The following is a 21,535-nucleotide window of genomic DNA, read 5'->3' on the forward strand; positions in this document are numbered from 1 at the left end:
ATGAAACACTGCGTTTAGATTAATCTTTTAAATCTGTAGGCTATTTGACTCTGCCTGTTATCACTATCAATATCCAGCTCCCAGCTCCTGCCTTTAGGGGCCCTATTCCTCCTATAGACAGATCCTATAGAGAACTGCCGAGAGCACCAGACACCAGTCCCTCCCTGCCTTTTGCATGATCCGCGCCAGGTTTTAGGGTGGCCCATTGAAAGCCAGCTGTTGCGGAGCGGGGAGCCTGACCAACGTTTCTCCTCGTCTTTTTTGCTTTAGGAGTCCGACTGGCGCTGGCTGAACAGTGTGTGATTGGAGCAGCGCAGAGATTGCCTGGAGCTCAAACCCGTCGCACAGACACAGGCCCCCGAACTATAGTCGCATTGTAGACTGTATCAGGGTTGTATTGGCGACTTTCAGAAAGGCTTGACATCGTCGTGGAATACGACTGCATGTTTTATTTTTAGGATTCTCATTCGCCTCGTTTAGGCTACTATAACATTGGAGCTGTGCAGTTTTTGAATTCATTGTGTCCACTCGAAGGGAAAATGTGGATGCGTGCGAGGGGGATATGGGAAAAAACTATTGATTAATAGTTCCGAACAGCACCTCGCTATGGAACAGTTCGTCCGGTCCTTGGGGACGCATGGACTTGGAGAGAGAGATACCAGCCACAAGAAACAACACGATCTGTCCCTCGTAAGTGGAGCATGCATCGGAACCATGGACGTCTTTGTGTTGCCCGCTGCGTATTCCGAGCTTGAGGGGGGCCTCTAGCCTGCTGAAGGGGTGACCACTCTCTCCGTGTTCCTTCTGTGCCAAACTGAAATATTCGTCAAACACCATTTAGGACTGTTCACCCCAAATGTAAGTATTCAAACATTGGCCTATCATGCCATCATACCGTCTGTACGCTTGTTAGGCGACTTGCGAGGAAGGTGTCTTGTGAGTTTTTAGAGGCTGAGTTGAGAAAATAGACACTTCATTCCTTACGATATCGGTGCGGTACAAGTCACTAACTGACATTTTACCGAATTTCACTCGATTAAAAAAAAACACTTACAGATTGCTTGGCATTGACATCGCTTGCAAATAAACCAGTCTCTGTGAAAAGAAGGTCTGTAAACTAATGCATTCTATAACATACCAGCCTAAAGATTGTACATTCTGAAAAAACGAAATAATTGCATTTTACCAGACATCAGTGGTTCTCACATTAAGCGACTCCGGGCCTTGGGTTATATTTTTTTAAAAAAAGTTGCATGAGGCTTTTCCAGATGTGGTTTCTTCGACGGCCATCGTTGCTCTGAATTCGGTGAATTGGGTTCAATTCAAACTATTGTGATTTTGAAAAAAAAATCTAGGCTAGTTATACAATGAGATGCAATTAGTGGATTGATAAGTGGTCTACTAACTTAAATATATTATGTGTTTTATTCTGTCTCTGAATGAGGCGTTCTTGTTGTCTCGGTTTTGATAATTAGAATAGATCTCACCTGTGATGCTGAGGTGTTGGGTGAGTCACTGTAAAAGAGAGTAGCATTGTCACCTTGGATTAGAAAGAAAATGTAAATTTATGTGCAGTAGGGTGGTTTGGCTATAATTCTTTTTCTAGGTAACACGCTTTCAATTACAGAAGTGCAGTGATACTGTCAAGTAAATGTAACATCGCCCATTACATTTACTCCTGAGGACACAACGACCTAAGTCAGGTGCTGTCTTCATCGACGTGCTGTAACATGAGATCATTTCACTGAACATGTATAATTCACAGATATCTAAGCCAGCCATGTGTGATGACACACACGCCAGTGCCTTATCTTATTGCCACTGAGAGCGCAGCATCTCAGTCTCATGTGCTGCCATGAATAGAGAGAGGCCTAGGCTACTGAAGGCCTCAAATACAGCATCCATTTAAGGGACAGTTCGAAATGTAGTTGGAGGGGGGGCTGGTCAAACTCAAGGTGTCATAAAAATAAATGCACCCCCCCTCCCCAACATTACAAATAATTTCACATGACCCTCCCCTTGTACTATAAAATAAATTGCACACCCTCCCCTCCTCATAGAATTAACTCAAAATAATGTTTACTACCACAAATAACAATAACTGTAGTGACCCTATGTTTATAAATATAAATATTGACTTTGCCACTTCAGCATGCTTTTGTGGCACATTCGATCCCACGCAGGGCTAGGGGCCAGAAGGTTGAAGGTTCGCGACCACCACGGATGAGCTCACTCTCCCTGCCTGTTTCATCACACTACGATCAGAGCCGGCTGCAGACAATTATCAGCTAGGGGGAATCAGATTTTCAACATTTTGATGCCATATTTATAATTATACAGAATATATGCAACTATTTTTCCACCAAAAGGTTTCTGTGCCAATGCACCACACTACCAATGTACAAAGCATACCAACTTTGGGCACTTCAATATAATGTTTTGCTTTTTCAACACCACAATAAATAGACTATTCCAATCACGACAAACAGAAAATACATATTTCCCTACCTTGTAGGCCTACCCAGTATCGAAGGCTTGGTTTTACAATCTCTGAATATCATTAAACTTTTGGGTGTTTTGTAACAGATGTCTCTTTCCATTCATCAAATGGCCGCTGCACAGTTTGGATTGATTGATAGATTTTATTTGTCCGTTTAAAAAAAAAACATAAGCACAGTATAAATATTTTAAGTGATCTGGATTGCACAATAAAGTCGGAGACTTATTTCCATTGTGGTCAATTTTTTAAAAACATAAATACATATACAATTACATATATACAGACTCATTACAGAAATGCAGACAAAAAAATGCTCAACCTCCAGATAATGAGTATGAGGGGGGATTTTAAGTACAATTCTCACAAGCTTGTTTTGGCTGGTCTGTAGCTTATTCTTTAGATGTTTGGGGCTGCTGGTGAACCATGATGTGCAGGCATAATCAAAGTGACACTGGACTAGCGCACTTGCCAGAGTCTTTAGGGTGTCTATAGCTAGGTTTCCATCCAATTGCAACAGATTTTCATGCGAATATTCTAAAATCTGCATAAAAACAATATATATGCACGAGAAAATAGCCGCTCGGATTGGAGAGGAGGCAGAGCGCACGTTAAGCTTTCTTGAATAACTGGGCCTGCCGGGAGCATATGTGGCCACAAAAGATAAACAGTGCATCATATAACATTATTACACCACTACATATCTACAATGCAAAATGTTTAATACCACCATACAATAATATCACAATGTGTGCGTATGCATGTGTCTGTACCTTTTGTGTGTGTCTCTTCACAGTCCCCGTTTTTCCATAAGGTGTATTTTTAGCTGTTTAAAAAAAAATCTGATTCTACTGCTTACATCAGTTACCTGCTTACATCAGTAGTACTGTGCGCCTCCCATAGTCTGTTCTGGACTTGGGGACTGTGAAGAGACCTCTGGTGGCATGTCTTGTGGGGTATTGATGGGTGTCCGAGTGTGCTAGTATTTTAAACAGACAGCTCGGTACATTCAGCTTGTCAACACCTCTTACAAAAACAAGTATAATGAAGTCAATCTCTCTTCCACCTTGAGCCATGAGAGATTGACATGCATGTCATTAACGTTAGCTCTCTGTGTACTTTTAAGGGCCAGCCGTGCTGCCCTGTTCTGAGCCAACTGCGATTTTCCCAAGTCCCTCTTTGTGACACCTGACCACACTACTGAACAGTAGTCCAGGTGCGACAAAACTAGGGCCTGTAGGACCTGCCTTGTTGATAGTGTTGTTAAGGCAGAGCTGCGCTTTATTATGGACAGACTTCTCCCCATCTTAGCTACTGTTGTATCAATATGTTTTGACCATGACAGTTTACTACAATCCAGGGTTACTCCAAGCAGTTTAGTCACCTCAACTTGCTCAATTTCCACATTATTCATTACGAGATGTAGTTGAGGTTTAGGGTTTAGTGAATGATTTGTCCCAAATACAATGCTTTTAGTTTTGGAAATATTTAGGACTAACTTATTGCTACCCATTCCAAAACTAACTGCAGCTCTTTGTTAAGTGTTTCAGTTGCTGTAGTAGCTGATGCGCGTAGTGTTGAGTCATCCGCATACATAGACCTCAAAGCCAGTGGCATGTTGTTAGTAAAGATGGAAAAAAGTGTTGTAGGATAATTGTATTGTCCCTAAACAAGATCAATAGGGGAGCTTTTTGAGCTGCATGTCCCATGTCTTCACTGTTCTTTCATGCGCAATGATGCACCTGCTCTCTCTGCTGCCTATCAGCTATTCCTATTTGTTCTTGTGGATTCATATTGAAAATTGATGCAGCTTTGAAAGCTTTTATGTTTGGTATGATTGCTAGTTAGCCTTTTGCAGATCTGGACAAATGATCCACATGCCACTATTGTCACTATGAATGGTGGATAGAGGGCAGGATAGACAGTTAGACTGGAAGACTATACTGACCTATGGTATAGTAAAAGTTAGCGCACGGAAAAGCGTAGTGCATAAGGGAAGTACCAAAACACCTTGATATAAGGGAGGCGCATGCAAGCAGATTAGGAAATTTGGCTAGGATGGAATAAATTATATAGTAAAAGAGCAAATGTAAACCAGGGAAAAAATGCACTACCCTCCCCTGTGCCCAATATAAAACCACAAACAACCGTCCCCAAAGAGAAAAAAATATGTGACAACCCTCCCCTATTTTGGACCCCCCCAGTAAATGTAGATATATCCCTAAGTCAGTCCTCACACAGACACAATGTGCTCATTACATATTAGCTCGTTGTTTAGAGCAGAACATGCTCTCGAGTACGAGAAGGGCCAAGAGATAAGTCCTCATTATCTTTCATGTAGGATTTGTCTTATGAGTCAACAAATGCCAAAACAAGCACCCTAACAAGTAGACCTATATTGTGCTCTATAGGAAGCAAATGGCATAGGATTCCAAGCAGAGCAGACATCTGGCAAAGAACTTGACCATTCATGATAATTTCAAGTTTATTAGTGATTAGTCTAGCTCCAGCTAGCCTGTACATAACAGAGGTGATGCAGTAGCTTACCTGTAGACACAACACTCAACTCACTACAGGGAGTAAAGGTTGTTTGTGTTGGCCCATTCCATTTTCTACACTGGTGATGTGTCCTATTTAACTATGTCAAATCAGAATGGGAAATGCACTTGAAAATGTAAACATTTTTAACAAGGTTATTGGATAAAATACTGGTATTGCCTATAAGTGATGGTACAATCGAAATCCTGTCTAATTTGTTTTCAATACCTGTCTAGAAACCGCAGGAGCATCATTTACTCATGTCAGAGTTGGGATGGGGAATTCACTGGGACAAATGGCTCTTTCCCCTACTCCTCCTCCCCCGCCCCAGACGCTATCTCTGTAGGTTGGTCCATTTGTCCAGGTCCGGGGTCTCCAGGGGAAGTGCCATCTCATCTCACATCAGCTCGGGTGCAAATGGCTTCAATTCATGCTAGTGTGATTTCTAGTGTTTTTTTGTAACCGCCGATTTACATATCAAAGTAGCTGCATTTCAATGGCAAGAACTTGAGCTACCAGCCCCCTTCCCCCAACCAGTTTTGTCCTGAGAGGGGATGGGTGGTGTTGGGCTATAGAGTAAGAATGGTGTTGTACATTGCAGACAACTGTACAGCATCAATATTCTGTATGTGCGTGTGTGTGTTCTTGTGTTGGATTGCAAATGCATATTTAGTTAGGATTGACACAGTTCGTAGGCCGCCATAATTCAAACCAAAATCACCAAAGTAAGTAGAGAGTATAGAAAACTACCCATTGCCGTGTTCACTTGGGGATTTTGGTGGGAGCTTATTTAAATATGTTGACTTGTTCTAGTTTTTTACATGTTTTAAAATTAATCACATAATTTATTTAAATTAATTTAAACGTTTACAACTCACTTTTAGTTTGCTATTGCCTCTCACAATAAAAGTATAAAGTAGGGCTATAAATGGGATAACCACCAGAACCCCCCCCCCATGTTATGTAATTTGTTTTGTAAAAATAAAAAAATACTACAATAATAATTCGAGCTAAAAGGTCAATAGTATTATATTTCAGGGCTGCTGTATAACGAAACACAGTTTTTGTTAATTACACGTTTTACTGTAAATCAATACAGATTTCTGGAGGACTCTTCAAGAGCTTTGTGTGAAACACTGTTTTGAGCAACCAATGGCCTCTGATGTTAAAGAGATGTTTATTTTCCATGCAATGCAGCTGTTGCTCTCCTGTGAAAGAATGCCTTGCTGAGTGTAGTCTTGCTGTGTTTATTTTTTTCCTTTAATGTCTTGTGAAACATTACCTAATAGGGATGTCGAACACAATAACATTTGGAAGAATCCACACACACCTCACAAATGGATGACAATTTATGACAGTCAAGAAAGAGGAAAAGCCTCTTCCCATCCCTCATTCTTTCCATTTTCTTTCTATTTCTTCTGGAATTTACATAGCTCAAACCCATTCTTTGAAGCTCAGGTTGCTATAACGCAGGGTTGGCCTATAGAGGAAGGTAGGTCCTAAAAATTGTCTAAGACTCCAGCCACCCAACACATAGACTGTTCTCTCTGCTACTGCATGGCAAGTGGTGCCGATTCACCAGGTCTGGAATCAACAGGACCCTGAACAGCTTCTACCCCCAAGCCATAAGACTGCTAAATAGATAGTTAGTTAAATAGTTAACCAAATAGCTACCCGGACTATGTGCATTGACCGTTTTCTTGCACTAACTTTGATGTCTCATCACATATGCTGCTGCTACTGTTTATTATTCATAGTTATACTGAACATAAATACACTGCTCAAAAAAATAAAGGGAACACTTAAACAACACAATGTAACTCCAAGTCAATCACACTTCTGTGAAATCAAACTGTCCACTTAGGAAGCAACACTGATTGACAATACATTTCACATGCTGTTGTGCAAATGGTATAGACAACAGGTGGAAATTATAGGCAATTAGCAAGACACCCCCAATAAAGGAGTGGTTCTGCAGGTGGTGACCACAGACCACTTCTCAGTTCCTATGCTTCCTGGCTGATGTTTTGGTCACTTTTGAATGCTGGCGGTGCTTTCACTCTAGTGGTAGCATGAGACAGAGTCTACAACCCACACAATTGGCTCAGGTAGTGCAGCTCATCCAGGATGGCACATCAATGCGAGCTGAGAAGGTTTGCTGTGTCTGTCAGCGTAGTGTCCAGAGCATGGAGGCGCTACCAGGAGACAGGCCAGTACATCAGGAGACGTGGAGGAGGGCAACAACCCAGCAGCAGGACCGCTACCTCTGCCTTTGTGCAAGGAGGAGCACTGCCAGAGCCCTGCAAAATGACCTCCAGCAGGCCACAAATGTGCATGTGTCTGCTCAAACGGTCAGAAACAGACTCCATGAGGGTGGTATGAGGGCCCGACGTCCACAGGTGGGGGTTGTGCTTACAGCCCAACACCGTGCAGGACGTTTGGCATTTGCCAGAGAACACCAAGATTGGCAAATTCGCCACTGGCGCCCTGTGCTCTTCACAGATGAAAGCAGGTTCACACTGAGCACATGTGACAGACGTGACAGAGTCTGGAGACGCCGTGGAGAACGTTCTGCTGCCTGCAACATCCTCCAGCATGACCGGTTTGGCGGCGGGTCAGTCATGGTGTGGGGTGGCATTTCTTTGGGGGGCCGCACAGCCCTCCATGTGCTCGCCAGAGGTAGCCTGACTGCCATTAGGTACCGAGATGAGATCCTCAGACCCCTTGTGAGACCATATGCTGGTGCGGTTGGCCCTGGGTTCCTCCTAATGCAAGACAATGCTAGACCTCATGTGGCTGGAGTGTGTCAGCAGTTCCTGCAAGAGGAAGGCATTGATGCTATGGACTGGCCCACCCGTTCCCCAGACCTGAATCCAATTGAGCACATCTGGGACATCATGTCTCGCTCCATCCACCAACGCCACGTTGCACCACAGACTGTCCAGGAGTTGGCGGATGCTTTAGTCCAGGTCTGGGAGGAGATCCCTCAGGAGACCATCCACCACCTCATCAGGAGCATGCCCAGGCGTTGTAGGGAGGTCATACAGGCATGTGGAGGCCACACACACTACTGAGCCTCATTTTGACTCATTTTAAGGACATTACATCAAAGTTGGATCAGCCTGTATTGTGGTTTTCCACTTTACTTTTGAGGGTGACTCCAAATCCAGACCTCCATGGGTTGATACATTTGATTTCCATTTATAATTTTTGTGTGATTTTGTTGTCAGCACATTCAACTATGTAAAGAAAAAAGTATTTAATAAGATTATTTCATTCATTCAGATCTAGGATGTGTTATTTTAGTGTTCCCTTTATTTTTTTGAGCAGTGTATAAACACAACATGCAACAATTTCAAATATTTTACTGAGTTACAGTTCATATAAGGAAATCAGTCAATTGAAAGAAATGTATTAGGCCCTAATCTATGGATTTCACATGACTGGGCAGGGGTGGGGGGCCCACCCACAAAAGGGCTTTATTACACATAGAAATACTCCTCAGCACCAAATACTCCTGAAGAAGCTGGATGTGGAGGTTCTGGGCTGGCGTCGTTACACGTGGACATTCCTGCATTCAGCATGCCACTTGCATGCTCCCTCAAAACTTCAGACATCTGTGGCATTGTGTTGTGTGGCAAAACTGCACATTTTAAAGTTGCCTTTTATTGTCCCCAGCACAAGGTGCACCTGTGTAATGATCATGCTGTTTAATCAGCTTCTTGATATGCCACACCTGTCAGGTGGATGGATTATCTTGGCAAAGGAGAAATGCTCACTAATAGGGATGTAAACAAATTTATTTGTGCACAAAATTTGAGAGAAATAATATTTTTGTGCGTATGGAACATTTCTGGGATTTTTTATTTCAGCTCATGAAACATGGGACCAACACTTTACATGTTGTGTTTATATTTTTGTTCAGTGTATATGTACATATCTACCTCAATTACCTCATACCCCTGCACATCAACTCGGTACTGGTAACCCTTGTTTAAAGCCAAGTTACTCTGTGTGTTTATTATTACTTTTATTATTTGGTGTTTTACTTTTTCTATTATTTCTCTTTCTCTCTCTCTGCATTGTTGGGAAGGGCCTGTAAGTAAGCATTTCACTGTTAGTCTACACCTGTTGTTTACGAAGCATGTGACAAATAAAATTAGATGTGATTTGATTTATAGGACCTCGGGTTATAGGGACAATCTGCAGTTGCTACATCCATTTTTGCACTTTATAATTTATTGATATGTACCCATTGATTCATGAATAATATAATGTATAAATGCCATATTAGCTTAGTTCAACTCTCGTACCCCATCATTACCCAAAATATAAGCTTGTTTTACTCCAATGTTTGTAAACAAGGTAAATGTAAAGTGCTTTTGAAAAGTATTCAGACCCCTTGACGTTTTCCACATTTTGTTAGGTTACAGCTTTATACTAAAAAGGATGACATTATTTTTCCCCCTCATCAGTCTACACACAATACCCCATAATGACAAAGCAAAAACAAGTTGTTAGAAATTTTTGCTAATTTATATATATATATATTTTTAGAAATATCACATTTACATAAGTATTCAGACCCTTTACTCAGTACAACCACAAAGGCCAGGGAGGTGTAGATGGGTAAACACTTTTAAAAAAAAATGCAGACATTAAATATCCCTTTGAGCATGGTGAAGTTATTAATTACACTTTGGATGGTGTATCAATACACCCAGTCACTACAAAGATGCAGGAGATGAAGGAACCGCTCAGGGATTTCACCATGAGGCCAATGGTGACTTTTAAACAGTTACAGAGTTTTATGGCTGTGATAGGAGAAAACTGAGGATGGATCAATAACATTGTACTTAATCCACAATACTAACCTAAATGATAGCGTGAAAAGATGGAAGCCTGTACAGAATCAAAATATGCATCCTTTTTGCAACAAGGCACTAATAATAACTTCATGTCCTTAGTACAAAGTGTTATGTTTGGGGCAAATCCAACACATCACTGAGTACCACTCTTCATATTTTGAAGCATTGTGGTGGCTGCATCATGTTATGGGTGTGCTTGTCATCGGCATGGACTAGGACGTTTTTTGGGATAAAAATAAATGGAATAAAGCTAATCACAGACAAAATCCTAGAGGAAAACCAGGTTGTCTGCTTTCCAACAGACACTGGGAGGCAAATTCACCTTTCAGCAGGATAATAACCTAAAACACAAGGCCAAATATACACTGGAGTTGCATACCAAGATGACATTGAATGTTCCTGAGTGGCCTAGTTTTGACTTGAATCAGCTTGAAAATGTATGGTTGTCTAGCAATGAACAACAATCAACTTGACAGAGCTTGAAGAATAAAAAAAAGTATCTTAGAGACTTACAGAGAGACTCGCAGCTTTTTACAGAAATGGGCGGGGATTACGCCTTGTTATTGTTTCAACTGCTGATTGCTGCTTTAATAGTGAAGCAGCCTGGCTGTCTGTTGCTCTGTGTGCCTGTTGGTGTGGCTGGTCACAGAGACCCTGGCTGAGTCCCAAATGGCATCATATTCCCTATATAGTGAACTACTTTGACCAGGGGCTATAGGGCTCTGGTCAAAAGTGAACTATATAGGGAATAGCAAGCCATTTGGGACGCAACTCCAGAGGCAGTGGATGTAAATGCCAGGGGTAGTGTATAAAGCTGTGCATCAGACGCTGGTCTGCTAAGGGGTCATTGGCCCTGATCATCCTGCCTCCCGGTCATAAAGTGAACGCAGCACTCCTTCGCCCACCATGGCCCTCCACAACGCAGAGAGCGAGAGAGAGAGAGAGATACTCACCTGCCATCTTCAATCACAAGGGGCCGGTTTGACAGCTGTCTTGTTATGTTTCTCTGACACACTCACTGTCAAAAGCTAGGAACAAACAGATGGAGACTGAGCGAATGGGAGGAAAAGAAGGAGAGAGGGATGTGAGGAAGAGGAGTGAGATGGGTTTGTTTGATCAGTATTTAGTCTTAATCGCAAATGCCCATCATAGCTTTTTCATCATCCGTCTTCCCCCTTTTTATATCCACTTATATAAATGGACTGAGACTGGAACAAATTGCATTGTGTTAGGTTAGCTGACCCATTCGATGAGTGTATTCCTTTGGTATTTCTACTGAGAACAGGGCATCGGAAAGGGTAAAAATCTCCCTCACCACCCTCTGTGCTTTAAATGACAGTTAACTTTCCCCCACTGCTTCTCAAATGGATGTTTAATGATCTGTTGAGGCCCTGGAGCTGAGCTATAGAGCAAAGCAACCCTGGATATGTTCTCACCAAACGGCTCCCTCCTTACTTACCCTCCCTAGTCCTTACAATATGGAACGCTTTTCCAACTGTTAAGAAAGCAAACCCCCTTGGTGTAGTTGTAGCCCACATCGTCCAGAGGGGCTGGTAGTTTTTTGAGTGATGGATGATCTCTGGGTCTTTTGGGTCCGTGTTTAACCCTTTGGAGTGTGTAAAGCTGGCCCAGTGGGAGACGTGTCGCTGGGGTGTGATGGATGGCCGGGGGTCCTTAGGCTCCACCTATCAAGAGATTAGCAATGACCTGTGAGTTGCCTGGACTGCCTTCAGAGATGCTCTGTGATTCTCTACCACCACTAGACTGGAGGGAATTAGAATAAGAGGACACTGCTCTGAGACTAGTCTCAGGGGAATAAACAGATGATGTGCTTTATTTGGTGGTCTGATATACCTTCAGGTCACAGGAAGTGTGGAGTTTATAGAGGTCAGGTGGTATACTTTTGTCTTGGTAGGGTGGATTAGGCTGAGGCAGATCTGAGGCCTGCTACGAATTAAGATTTTTGTTATCCATGATTTCTAGAAATGGCAAGTTTAGAATATACAGGTCCCACACTATTGGAGTCATGTTTCCCTTTTCTCTCATCACATCAAGGTTTGTTATTTTAATATTTGCATACAAGTAAAACAAAGAACTTGCTTATCTGAGATAGCCATTCACACTCCATCAAACAATGTTATTCTATTGAATACATCTCTGGGGCCTGTTCTCGTGATAGACACATTGAATTTGTCTGTAAAATTGTTTCAGAGGAGGATTTGAGCAAATATTTTTTTTACAACTGCCATGGGCTTTCTGGTCACTGACGACACACCACCATAATCCAAATTCAGCTATAATGATATTTTGAGTTGAGATTCTTTTTTTTTTAATGCTATTTTAATTGTTGTGCTTCACTCATACATTGCATAATATAAGCAGAGAGAAGAAAACAATTGTTTTATTCCCTGTAGGTTGAGTGGAGGCTTATTTACTTTGTGTGTGCATTGTCCAAGTCCCAAACATAAATGTCAAGATATTGCTGGCATTTGACGTGAGGAGTTTTTTCATCAGAAGACTGTTATTGGCAATTTCAAATATATTTTTTTGGGGTGGAAAACAATGCTTCCATAGACACAGCATCACTATCACCTGTGGTCTTCAGAAACCCCCCTGTCCTCCCCCCACCATATCTAATGTCCATTTTGCTGTCTGTTTGTGCCACACATGGAACCATGATGTACTTGATGGAACCATTATGTTTCCAATGTGAGGAAGCCATTGTAAAAGACCTTGAACGTTTGATTGGCAGCCCCCTGTCTGTCACCCAATCTGAGATACTATGAGAGAACCAAGGAATGATGGGGAAGGCAACAAATGGAACAAATGGAACCGATTATCCATCTGGCGAGTTCACACTTTCATTCAGCTCTGTCCATCTCCTGTCTTTCACACAGCTCTGTCCATCTTTCTGACTTTCACACGGCTCTGTCCATCTTGGTCCATGATAGTGGTTGTTAGCCTGTACTGCACTGAACTAGAATGGCCTGATAGACAGCACTCTCACTGGATATTTATTGGTTGAATGTTGTTCACTGCCCAGGTTTTCTGTGTTTGTGTTAATCCAAGGACACTCTTTTTCAGAGAGATTTTTGCAACCATTACCGCCAACAATCAGATGATATCATCGATCTTATTTTGCACTGATTATTTCCTGTGGGTTGTTGTGGCCTGACTGGCCTCATAACAAAGAACTCGCTGTTAATTCTATGTACTTGTCTCTGCATCTGCATGATGTTTGGAAAGAATAACATCCCAACCCAAATGGCATACTGAACAAACCGAACAAACCAAAGCAATTCTCCCATTCAGAGTCAGAGCCAAACTCCTTCATTCCCCCCTTTTCCCTTCCTTGAGTTGTGATGATTGGTTCCATTTCAAAAGCGTCCTGAAGACCGAGAGGCTGCAGGATGAGAGACAGAGCGAGAGAGAGATGAGAGAGAAAATGAAAGAGAGGTGGTAGAGAAAGAAAGAGAGAAAGAAAGAAAGAAAGAAAGAGCTAGAGAGAGCAGGGCTCTGTTGTTGATCAGCCAAGCAAATCAGATCTTGATGATATTTGGAGAGCAGAGTTGTGATTGCTGATTGCTCTGGCAGTTTTAATTAGAGAGTCATAAGCAGCCCGTCTTCTCCCTGCTGAACACAGTTAACTATCAAACATACTTAAAGGGAACAAATAATTACTTTGTTGATGGTTAGAGTAACAGAAAAAAGTGGAAATGGTTTTTGGCAATAGGCCTAATTAAATATTTAATTTCATGTGATTGTCAACAGGTTTTCATGTGATTGCAAACAGGATTTTGTAAAAGGTTTTGAGTAGATGATGTACTTGATGTACAGTGTATGCTATTTGCCTCATGGGCATGCTGCATATGATGTGCTGTATCTAACCCTACCCTACCCATCATCTTAATGAGGAAAATCATGTCATATCAAGAAGAAAAAAACGATGTGAAGAAACATGAAAAGATGTCTTTGAAGTTTAGCATACCATGCACCATGCCTATAGGAAACCTGAGCTGAATCGTAAACCCTTTCCAACCAATCCTTGCTTGCGGATAGTGCTATAGATTGAACAAGTCTTATTTTCAGCATGCAGGTTTGTGTCATGCGCTCCAGGACCTTTGTTAGGACATTTTAATTACAGCCGAGCCTGGGTGTAATTGATCTATGCTTAGAGGGATTTCTCTTTTCACTGAGAAAGGCCTAGTTGTTAATACAGGTCAGTGAATGCTTCCACCTCCACTTACATAGAGCCTATACTTCAACTGTTATGGTGCAAACAAAAAGAGACGCACCGCAATAGGCTGATCATTCATTCACTTCCAGTGCCTTTATTTAGTTTAATTTATTTACGCCTCAAATGGGTAGCTAGCTTAGCGGTTAAACCAGACTGAATGCTGCACAGCGTATAGCTGGCTAGCACATCAGAGTACATTCACTGTACCTTTGTTTAGCAAGGCAGATTCTGTACTTGAGGTGTAATGAGTAAATTGGCCTCAGAGGAGTAGGTAACCCATCAGAGTACCGTTCTTCTCCCAGTTCATCTTTAACTGCAGCAGTGTCACATCGTTAAGATGCAGTGTCCTCCTCTTACGTCCTTCTCTTACGGAGCACTTCTTCATGGTTTCCGTGTTGTCACCCACCATTTTAAATGTTTTATCAGGCTGTTAGATAATGCTTCCAGATGACGGTGAATTATTGATGGCCTTGTTCTTATGAGTGGGACAGGGCAGGCTTTTAACTCTCTGAGCTGTCTGCCTGCCGCTGTCGACATGCCGAGTGTCTTCAGAGGTAACTAAGGGACACTACACAAACACCCAAAGGAATGATGGAGGAGAAAAAAGAAAACCCAGTATTGAGCTAGGGCTAAGCTACAGAATAAGAGAAACTTTGCAGTGGAGGAAAAGCTTTGAATCCACTGCAGGTCTCTTGCTTTGTTTGAAGCATTGAGAAGGACTATAGCTGTTTGTTTGTTTCTTATTTCACGATTTTGTCTGTTGTCTGAATGGGAGACACAATCTTTTGGGGGGTCAGAAGATTTACATGTAAAAGAATGTGTGTGTGTGGGTGAGAACCTCAACCTACAGTAAAAAATATCCATAAGAAAAAGGGATGGTTTAAGTATGACCCAGCCCTCTCTTGTAGGAATCTCTGTAAAAGCGAGAAGGAAATTATTAGCCAACAGACAACAGGGTAAACAGGTCAAAGCAGTTTCTTATTTCCTCTAGGAAATGCATATGTTTTATAGAGGAGGGTTCAGGATTGGCAATGAAATACAGTAGTTCTAACCGTTCCCTCCCCCAGCTAACTAGCTAGCTCCAGTGTAACTTGTTGGTATTCAATAGATGTATTTGCAGGTACTTGGATTTACATACTCCTTTTGTCACACACTACATTCTACCTCACTGAGAGTGTAGATCAGGGATTTTTTTCTTGAGCGGAACATAATTACAAATATTTTGTAGACTGCAAATTGACCGCAAGAAGCCCAAACAGATATGTTTGACTAAAACATAATAATTTAAAACCTTGCTTATTACATTTGTATACGATCACGTGTCTCTCTAGTATGTGTGGGAACAGATTTCTTAAATTTAAATTACTTGGAGCTGATTTCCTGGTGTTTTTACAGTCTTTTATGTCCAACAATGACAATTCTAAATAAACAAAACATTATTTTCTTGGGCTCAGAAAACCGGGGGGGTTAAACCACCTGCGGGCCACCAGTTGGGGAACCCTGGTATAGATAGGTAGAGGCCCAGGTGTGTTGCTGCAGAGCATGTCTACAGCAGCGTGCAATACAGGGCCTTCAGAAAGTATTCACACCCCTTGACTTATTCCACATTTTGTTGTGTTACAGCCTAAATTGAAAATGGATGAAATATATATTTTTTCTCACCTTCTACACACAATACCCCATAATGACAAAGTGAAAGTGAAATATTTTTTATTCTGTACAGGCTTCTTTCTTTTCACTCTGTCATTTAGGTTAGTATTGTGGAGTAACTACAATGTTGTTGATCCATCCTCCTATCACAGCAATTAAACTCTGTAACTGTTTTAAAGTCACCATTGGCCTCATGGTGAAATCCCTGAGCGGTTTCATTCCTCTCTGGCAACTGAGTTAGGAAGGACGCCTGCATCTTTGTAGTGACTGGGTGTATTGATACACCATCCAAAGTGTAATTAAAAGCTTCACCATGCTCAAAGGGATATTCAATAGGTGCCCTTCTTTGCGATGCATTGAAAACCCTCCCTGGTCTTTGTGGTTGAATCTGTGTTTGAAATTCACTGCTCAACTGGGGTATTGTGTGTAGGCCAGTGACACAAAATCTCAATTTAATCCATATTAAATTCAGGCTGTAACACAATAAAATGTGGAAAAAGTAAAGGGGTGTGAATACTTTCTGATGGTACTGTATATTTAACCTTGGTAGGTGTGAAATTCCTACCATGTTACCTGTAGGGGAATCTATCTGTTCATGTCCTGCAGCCAATGTTCTCACCGTGTTTTCACATTTAGCAAATGATTGTGTGTGTGTGTGTGTGTGTGCATGTGCGTTAATGCCTGCATCCGTGCATATGTGGAGGAGTGAGCGAGAGAACGAGAACGTGGAGGAGGAGGAGGGTGTATTTTAGTGTGAAGATCTGAAGAACTGACTGATTGAAAAGAGGAGCTCTGTGTGACATGTCAGGGGTTGAGATGCTGCTCCTCTAACTGACCTTCACTGTTTAACTCACTGTGGGAAGGTCAGCCTATTAATTTCACTACCAAGCTGCAGTGTTACTGAGCCCGGAGGAGTGGGAGAGAGAAAGAGAAAGAGAGAGAGGAGTCTAGTATTGGTTAATGAAACTGACATTTTAAAGGCTTTTTCCCCTTTTGATTCTTTTGGTTCTGATTCTTCTGATTCTGATTCTTCATGGGACAGAGAGAGGGGTGTAGTATTGGTTAATGAAACCATAGAATTATGATGATCCAAAGGTCAACCATGGTTTGCCAGTGCTGTGATAAGATATTGTGTAAAACAATGAATGTGAAGAATTGATCTGCACTGTATGCGTGTTAGCTAGCTACCCAGACAGTTTTAGAAGAATGATTCCATACATTTTTCTAATTAAGTGCCAATATGCCAACATTCCATTCAAACAATGCAGTCAATCCACAGCCATACACTGGCTCACATCAGTTGATGATAGGACTTAGACAAGTCGTAAATGCAAATATTGTATCCTATAATAGCACTCACAGCTTTCCAAGAAAACAACATCTGAGACATTTATGGTCTGTTTAAATATATTTTAGAGGCTATTTTTTACAGAAAATTTGTATATAACCCGTATAAACTGTATTTATAATTCTATGATATTTTAGGTTGACTATAATTTTATTACACAATTTCTGATACATCACATGCCATACTTTTATTTTCCTTCATACGTAAAATCAGGAAATGCATCACCTATCCCTCTACTGCCATTCATTCCAATTAGACTAGTTTTGGATTTCTCCCTGGCCAAGATGGCTGCCATTTTCGGCCCATAATGGAACTTTGAGGGTTAATGACCCTTGGGCTCCCGAGTGGCGCAGTGGTCTAAGGCACTGCATCTCAGTGCTTAAGCCGTCACTATATTTATATTTAGTCATTTAACTACAGACCCCCTGGTTCGATTCCAGGCTGTATCACAACCGACCGTGATTGGGAGTTCCATAGGGCGGCGCACAATTGGCCCAGCGTCGTCCGGGTTTGGCCGGTGTAGGCCGTCATTGTAAATAAGAATTTGTTCTTAACTGACTTGCCTAGTTAAATAAAGGTAAAATAAAATACAAATGACATAGGCCCCTCTAGTAATTTAATAGAATCTCTATGAATGAAACTGACATTTAAAGGCTTTCCCCCTCTTCTTCTTTTTCTTCTTCAAATTCACAGATTACTCAGAATACATTTGGGCTCATTAAGCCACTGTAACCTTTTATAAATTGGTCTGGATGAGAAGCTAAAGGCTAAAAGTGAGGAGGAATATTTTTAACAGGACCTTTTAAATGTAACAAGTCGATGTAATGTCAAGACAGGTTCAGAACTTAGTAATTAGGCAATGATAATTCTGATGGGTAAATATTGTAGTAGTGATGGTGGAAATTATGATGATGAGGATAGTGTTGACTGACTTTTTACTTGTTAACCCTTCCCACACTTGTTTCTGCTCATTCAGTACAATACAATACAATACAATATAATATAATTCATACTCCTCTCTGCCTTTCTTACATAAATTTCCCACTCCTATTTCTGCCTATTCATTTCAATTTGTCCTCTTTCTGCTAACCACAATGACTGACTTTGCTGTTTTCTCTCTTCTAGTCGTTTTTCTAAAGGCTACCTCTCTCCTCCCTCTCAATTTTGCCATCCTTCTCTCAATTTCGCCATCCTTCTCACCAATATCTCTCTCTCTCGCTCTCTCTTTCTCTCTCTGTGCCCGTTGGCACTCTTTATCTATCATTTCAATCTGTTGGCAGAGAGCCTTGAAATGCACCAACCAACCTTTGTCGACCCTATGAAAACCATGCAGCTACCTGTTCCTGTTTCCCCCGCTCCCTCCTTCCTGCCCCTGTCCCAAAATATCTTATCAGCTCCACAGTGCTGAACCCTCCTCCCACCTGACTGTCATGCCTGACGAGCGCCTATCTCCATCACTGGCAGTCATGACAAGTGCTCTGTCTGCACCACTGACAGAGCCAAGGAAGTGACATAATTTCCCTTAGGAGAGGAGGAGGGGTGAGGGTAGCAGGGACTGTTATTGCGAAGTGTTCCTGAGTAGCATTGGGTGTTGGGGTGCATAGAGGACAAATAATTATCTGGGGGCCTTATTTTATCAGTCAGTTCCTGTAGATCCCAACTAGAACACACCCTAACCTAGTGTTGTCACGATACCAGAATTTTGACTTCTATACCGTTATTAGGTTTAGTATCATGATACCAAAATGATACCACGGCATAAAAGATGGCGTATTAGCCAAAGTCACAGAATGGCAGTTGATCCAGATAGATGTTTTGAGTTCAATATCATACATTTGCATTCATTAAGCAAATGAGTTCAATATCATACGTATGCATTCATTAAGCAAATTATGTCATGGCTTTAGAAGCTTATGATAGGCTAGTTGACATAATTTGAGTCAATTGGAGGTGTACCTGTGGATGTATTTCAAGGCCTACCTTCAAACTCAGTGCCTCTTTCCTTGACATCATGGCAAGTATAAACACCATGGGACCACGCAGCCGTCATACCGCTCAGGAAGGAGACTTTTTTTGTTGTTGTCATTTAGCAGACGAGCTACCTACAGAGCGACTTACAGGAGCAATTAGGGTTAAGTGCCTTGCTCAAGGGCATATCGACAGATTTTTCACCTAGTCGGCTTAGAACCAGCGACCTTTCTGTTACTGGCACAATGCTCTTAACCACTAAGCTACCTGCCGCCCCATCTCCTAGAGATGAACGTACTTTGGTGTGAAAAGTGCAAATCAATCCCAGAACAACAGCAAAGGACCTTGTGAAGATGCTGGAGGAAACGGGTACAAAAGTATCTATATCCACAGTAAAACGAGTCCTAAATCGACATAACCTGAAAGGCCACTCAGCAAGGAAGAAGCCACTGCTTCAAAACCGCCATAAAAAAGCCAGACTACGGTTTGCAACTGCACATGGGGACAAAGATCGTACTTATTCTGGGTAGCTTGTGGAAGGCTACCCGAAACGTTTGACCCAAGTTAAACAATTTAAAGGCAATGCTACCAAATACTAATTGAGTGTATGTAAACTTCTGACCCACTGGGAATGTGATGAAATAAATAAAATCTGAAATCATTCTCTCTACTATTATTCTGACATTTCACATTCTTATAATAAAGTGGTGATCCTAACTGACCTAAGACAGGGAATTTTTACTAGGAATAAATGTCAGGAATTGTGAAAAACTGAGTTTAAGGTGTATGTAAACTTCCGACTTCAACTGTACACTCACTTTGACTTAGTTGTCTAGCAATCTAACTACATAACATAATGGTAATTATTTATTTGAATGGTAAATCTCTTGATAAATTGGGTAAATCAAGATGTAGCCTATAGGCCTATTCAGAATACAGGTGAGTGCATATTCAATAGGTGTGTGTATGTGTTGAGTTATTGAGATTATTTTGGCTGATTTCATGGGGCTACAGATGAAAAACAATCTGTTTTCCTAACATTTGGGACCGATTCTGCGTTTGGTTAATGATGTTTGTCCCCCATGAGACACTGTAGCCGCGGAAGCCTATTTCACTTCCTCAAAACCCCCAGAATGAATCTAAGATAACTCAAGACATTTTGAAGTTTTTTGCCGAGAATGTTTTAGTTGCACAATTTTATATCGAACAAAGGTGTTTGGTGCAGTATTTCTCAAGTAAAATGTCTTTGTCACATGTTTTCTTATGTAAACAGTCGGAGTTGCTGGGACAGGTCTGTCTCACTGTCTATGCTATTGGATAGAGAGCAATCACCGCAGCTGTTCACCCCATGTTAGTGGGCAAATGGATATCGTCTAATCAAAACCCAACCCTAATTTTCCCTGGTGTGACGCACGGATGTTCCAAACTCAGTTTTAGACGAAACTGACTTTATGACCCAAATGATCCTATTTACACTTTGTAGTACATTTTGACACTAGAATACATGTTTTTGACTCATATCGATGCCCCATAGTCCATTTTCAAAGGGATTTGTGGCTTTTTAAAGGTAGTCGCTCTTTAACCCTCCTGTTATGTTGTGGGTCAATTTGACCCGTTTCCACTTTTGCGTTGTCTAAAATACTAGTTAACCACTCTTTTTCGCCATGAAATTACATGACTTTTCCTCATTTAGGGTCATGAACCTAACTGCAAAATGTGGACACACTGATGTGTTGTGGAATGTCTGTGTACATTTTGTATACAAACATGATGTTGTGGGTCATTTTGACCCGGAGGCTTTCATGTGTATATATATTTGCACAGGTGCAAAACAAAAAAGTGTCTTTGATGTATTTTGTTTTGACTGGTCCTGGTTGCACTTTTAGAATTGTGTTTGGGTTAAAAAGGGCTTTCCCAAGCTTCTCCTCAGTGTGAGAGCAGCAGGTCCCTGACACAGACACTCAAAAATGAGCTCCAAAAGAGTTTCAATCAATGAAGTCTTATCACAAATTCTGGACTGTGACAGTGAAAAAGAAGAAGAGGTTTCAGAGACAGAGGATATTTCAGAGATAGAGGACAATGCTGTTGATGATCCAGATTTTGTCTTCATTGAAGAGGATTCAGAGGAGGAGTCTGCCGTACCATCCCCTACATCAGATGAGAGACAGAGCATGCAACAAGCATCATCAAGAGAAGAGAAGACATGGAAGTCTAAAGATGGTCATATTGAATGGTCACCGTCACCACAACGAGGTCAAGGTAGACTCTCAGCTTCCAATGTAATAAAAATGGTTCCAGGACCTACACGATTTGCTGTCACTCGAGTCCATGACATACAATCAGCTTTTGAGCTCTTTTTACCCCAAGCAATAGAGAAGATTGTTCTGGACATGACCAACTTGGAGGGGGAGCCGTGTGTTTCAAGAGAA

At 41.5% G+C, this 21,535-nt stretch overlaps 1 protein-coding gene across 10 annotated transcripts in view; it reads left to right on the forward strand.

The window, feature by feature from the left end:
• Positions 1–230: 230 nt before the first annotated feature.
• LOC121581016 (adhesion G protein-coupled receptor L2) overlaps positions 231–21,535 on the forward strand; it is a 109,669-nt gene continuing 88,364 nt past the window's right edge. For 4 of the 10 annotated variants that reach the window (XM_041896311.1, XM_041896308.1, XM_041896309.1 and 1 more), the window contains exon 1: positions 232–858. The gene's annotated coding sequence lies outside the window, so the exon portion shown is untranslated. Of the gene's footprint in view, positions 859–21,535 lie in introns of all 10 variants that reach the window. The other 6 variants (XM_041896304.1, XM_041896306.2, XM_041896305.1 and 3 more) reach the window with 4 other exon arrangements.

Source organism: Coregonus clupeaformis, chromosome 14 (assembly GCF_020615455.1).
Source record: "Coregonus clupeaformis isolate EN_2021a chromosome 14, ASM2061545v1, whole genome shotgun sequence".
In the NCBI taxonomy this organism is placed as follows: Eukaryota; Metazoa; Chordata; class Actinopteri; order Salmoniformes; family Salmonidae; genus Coregonus; species Coregonus clupeaformis.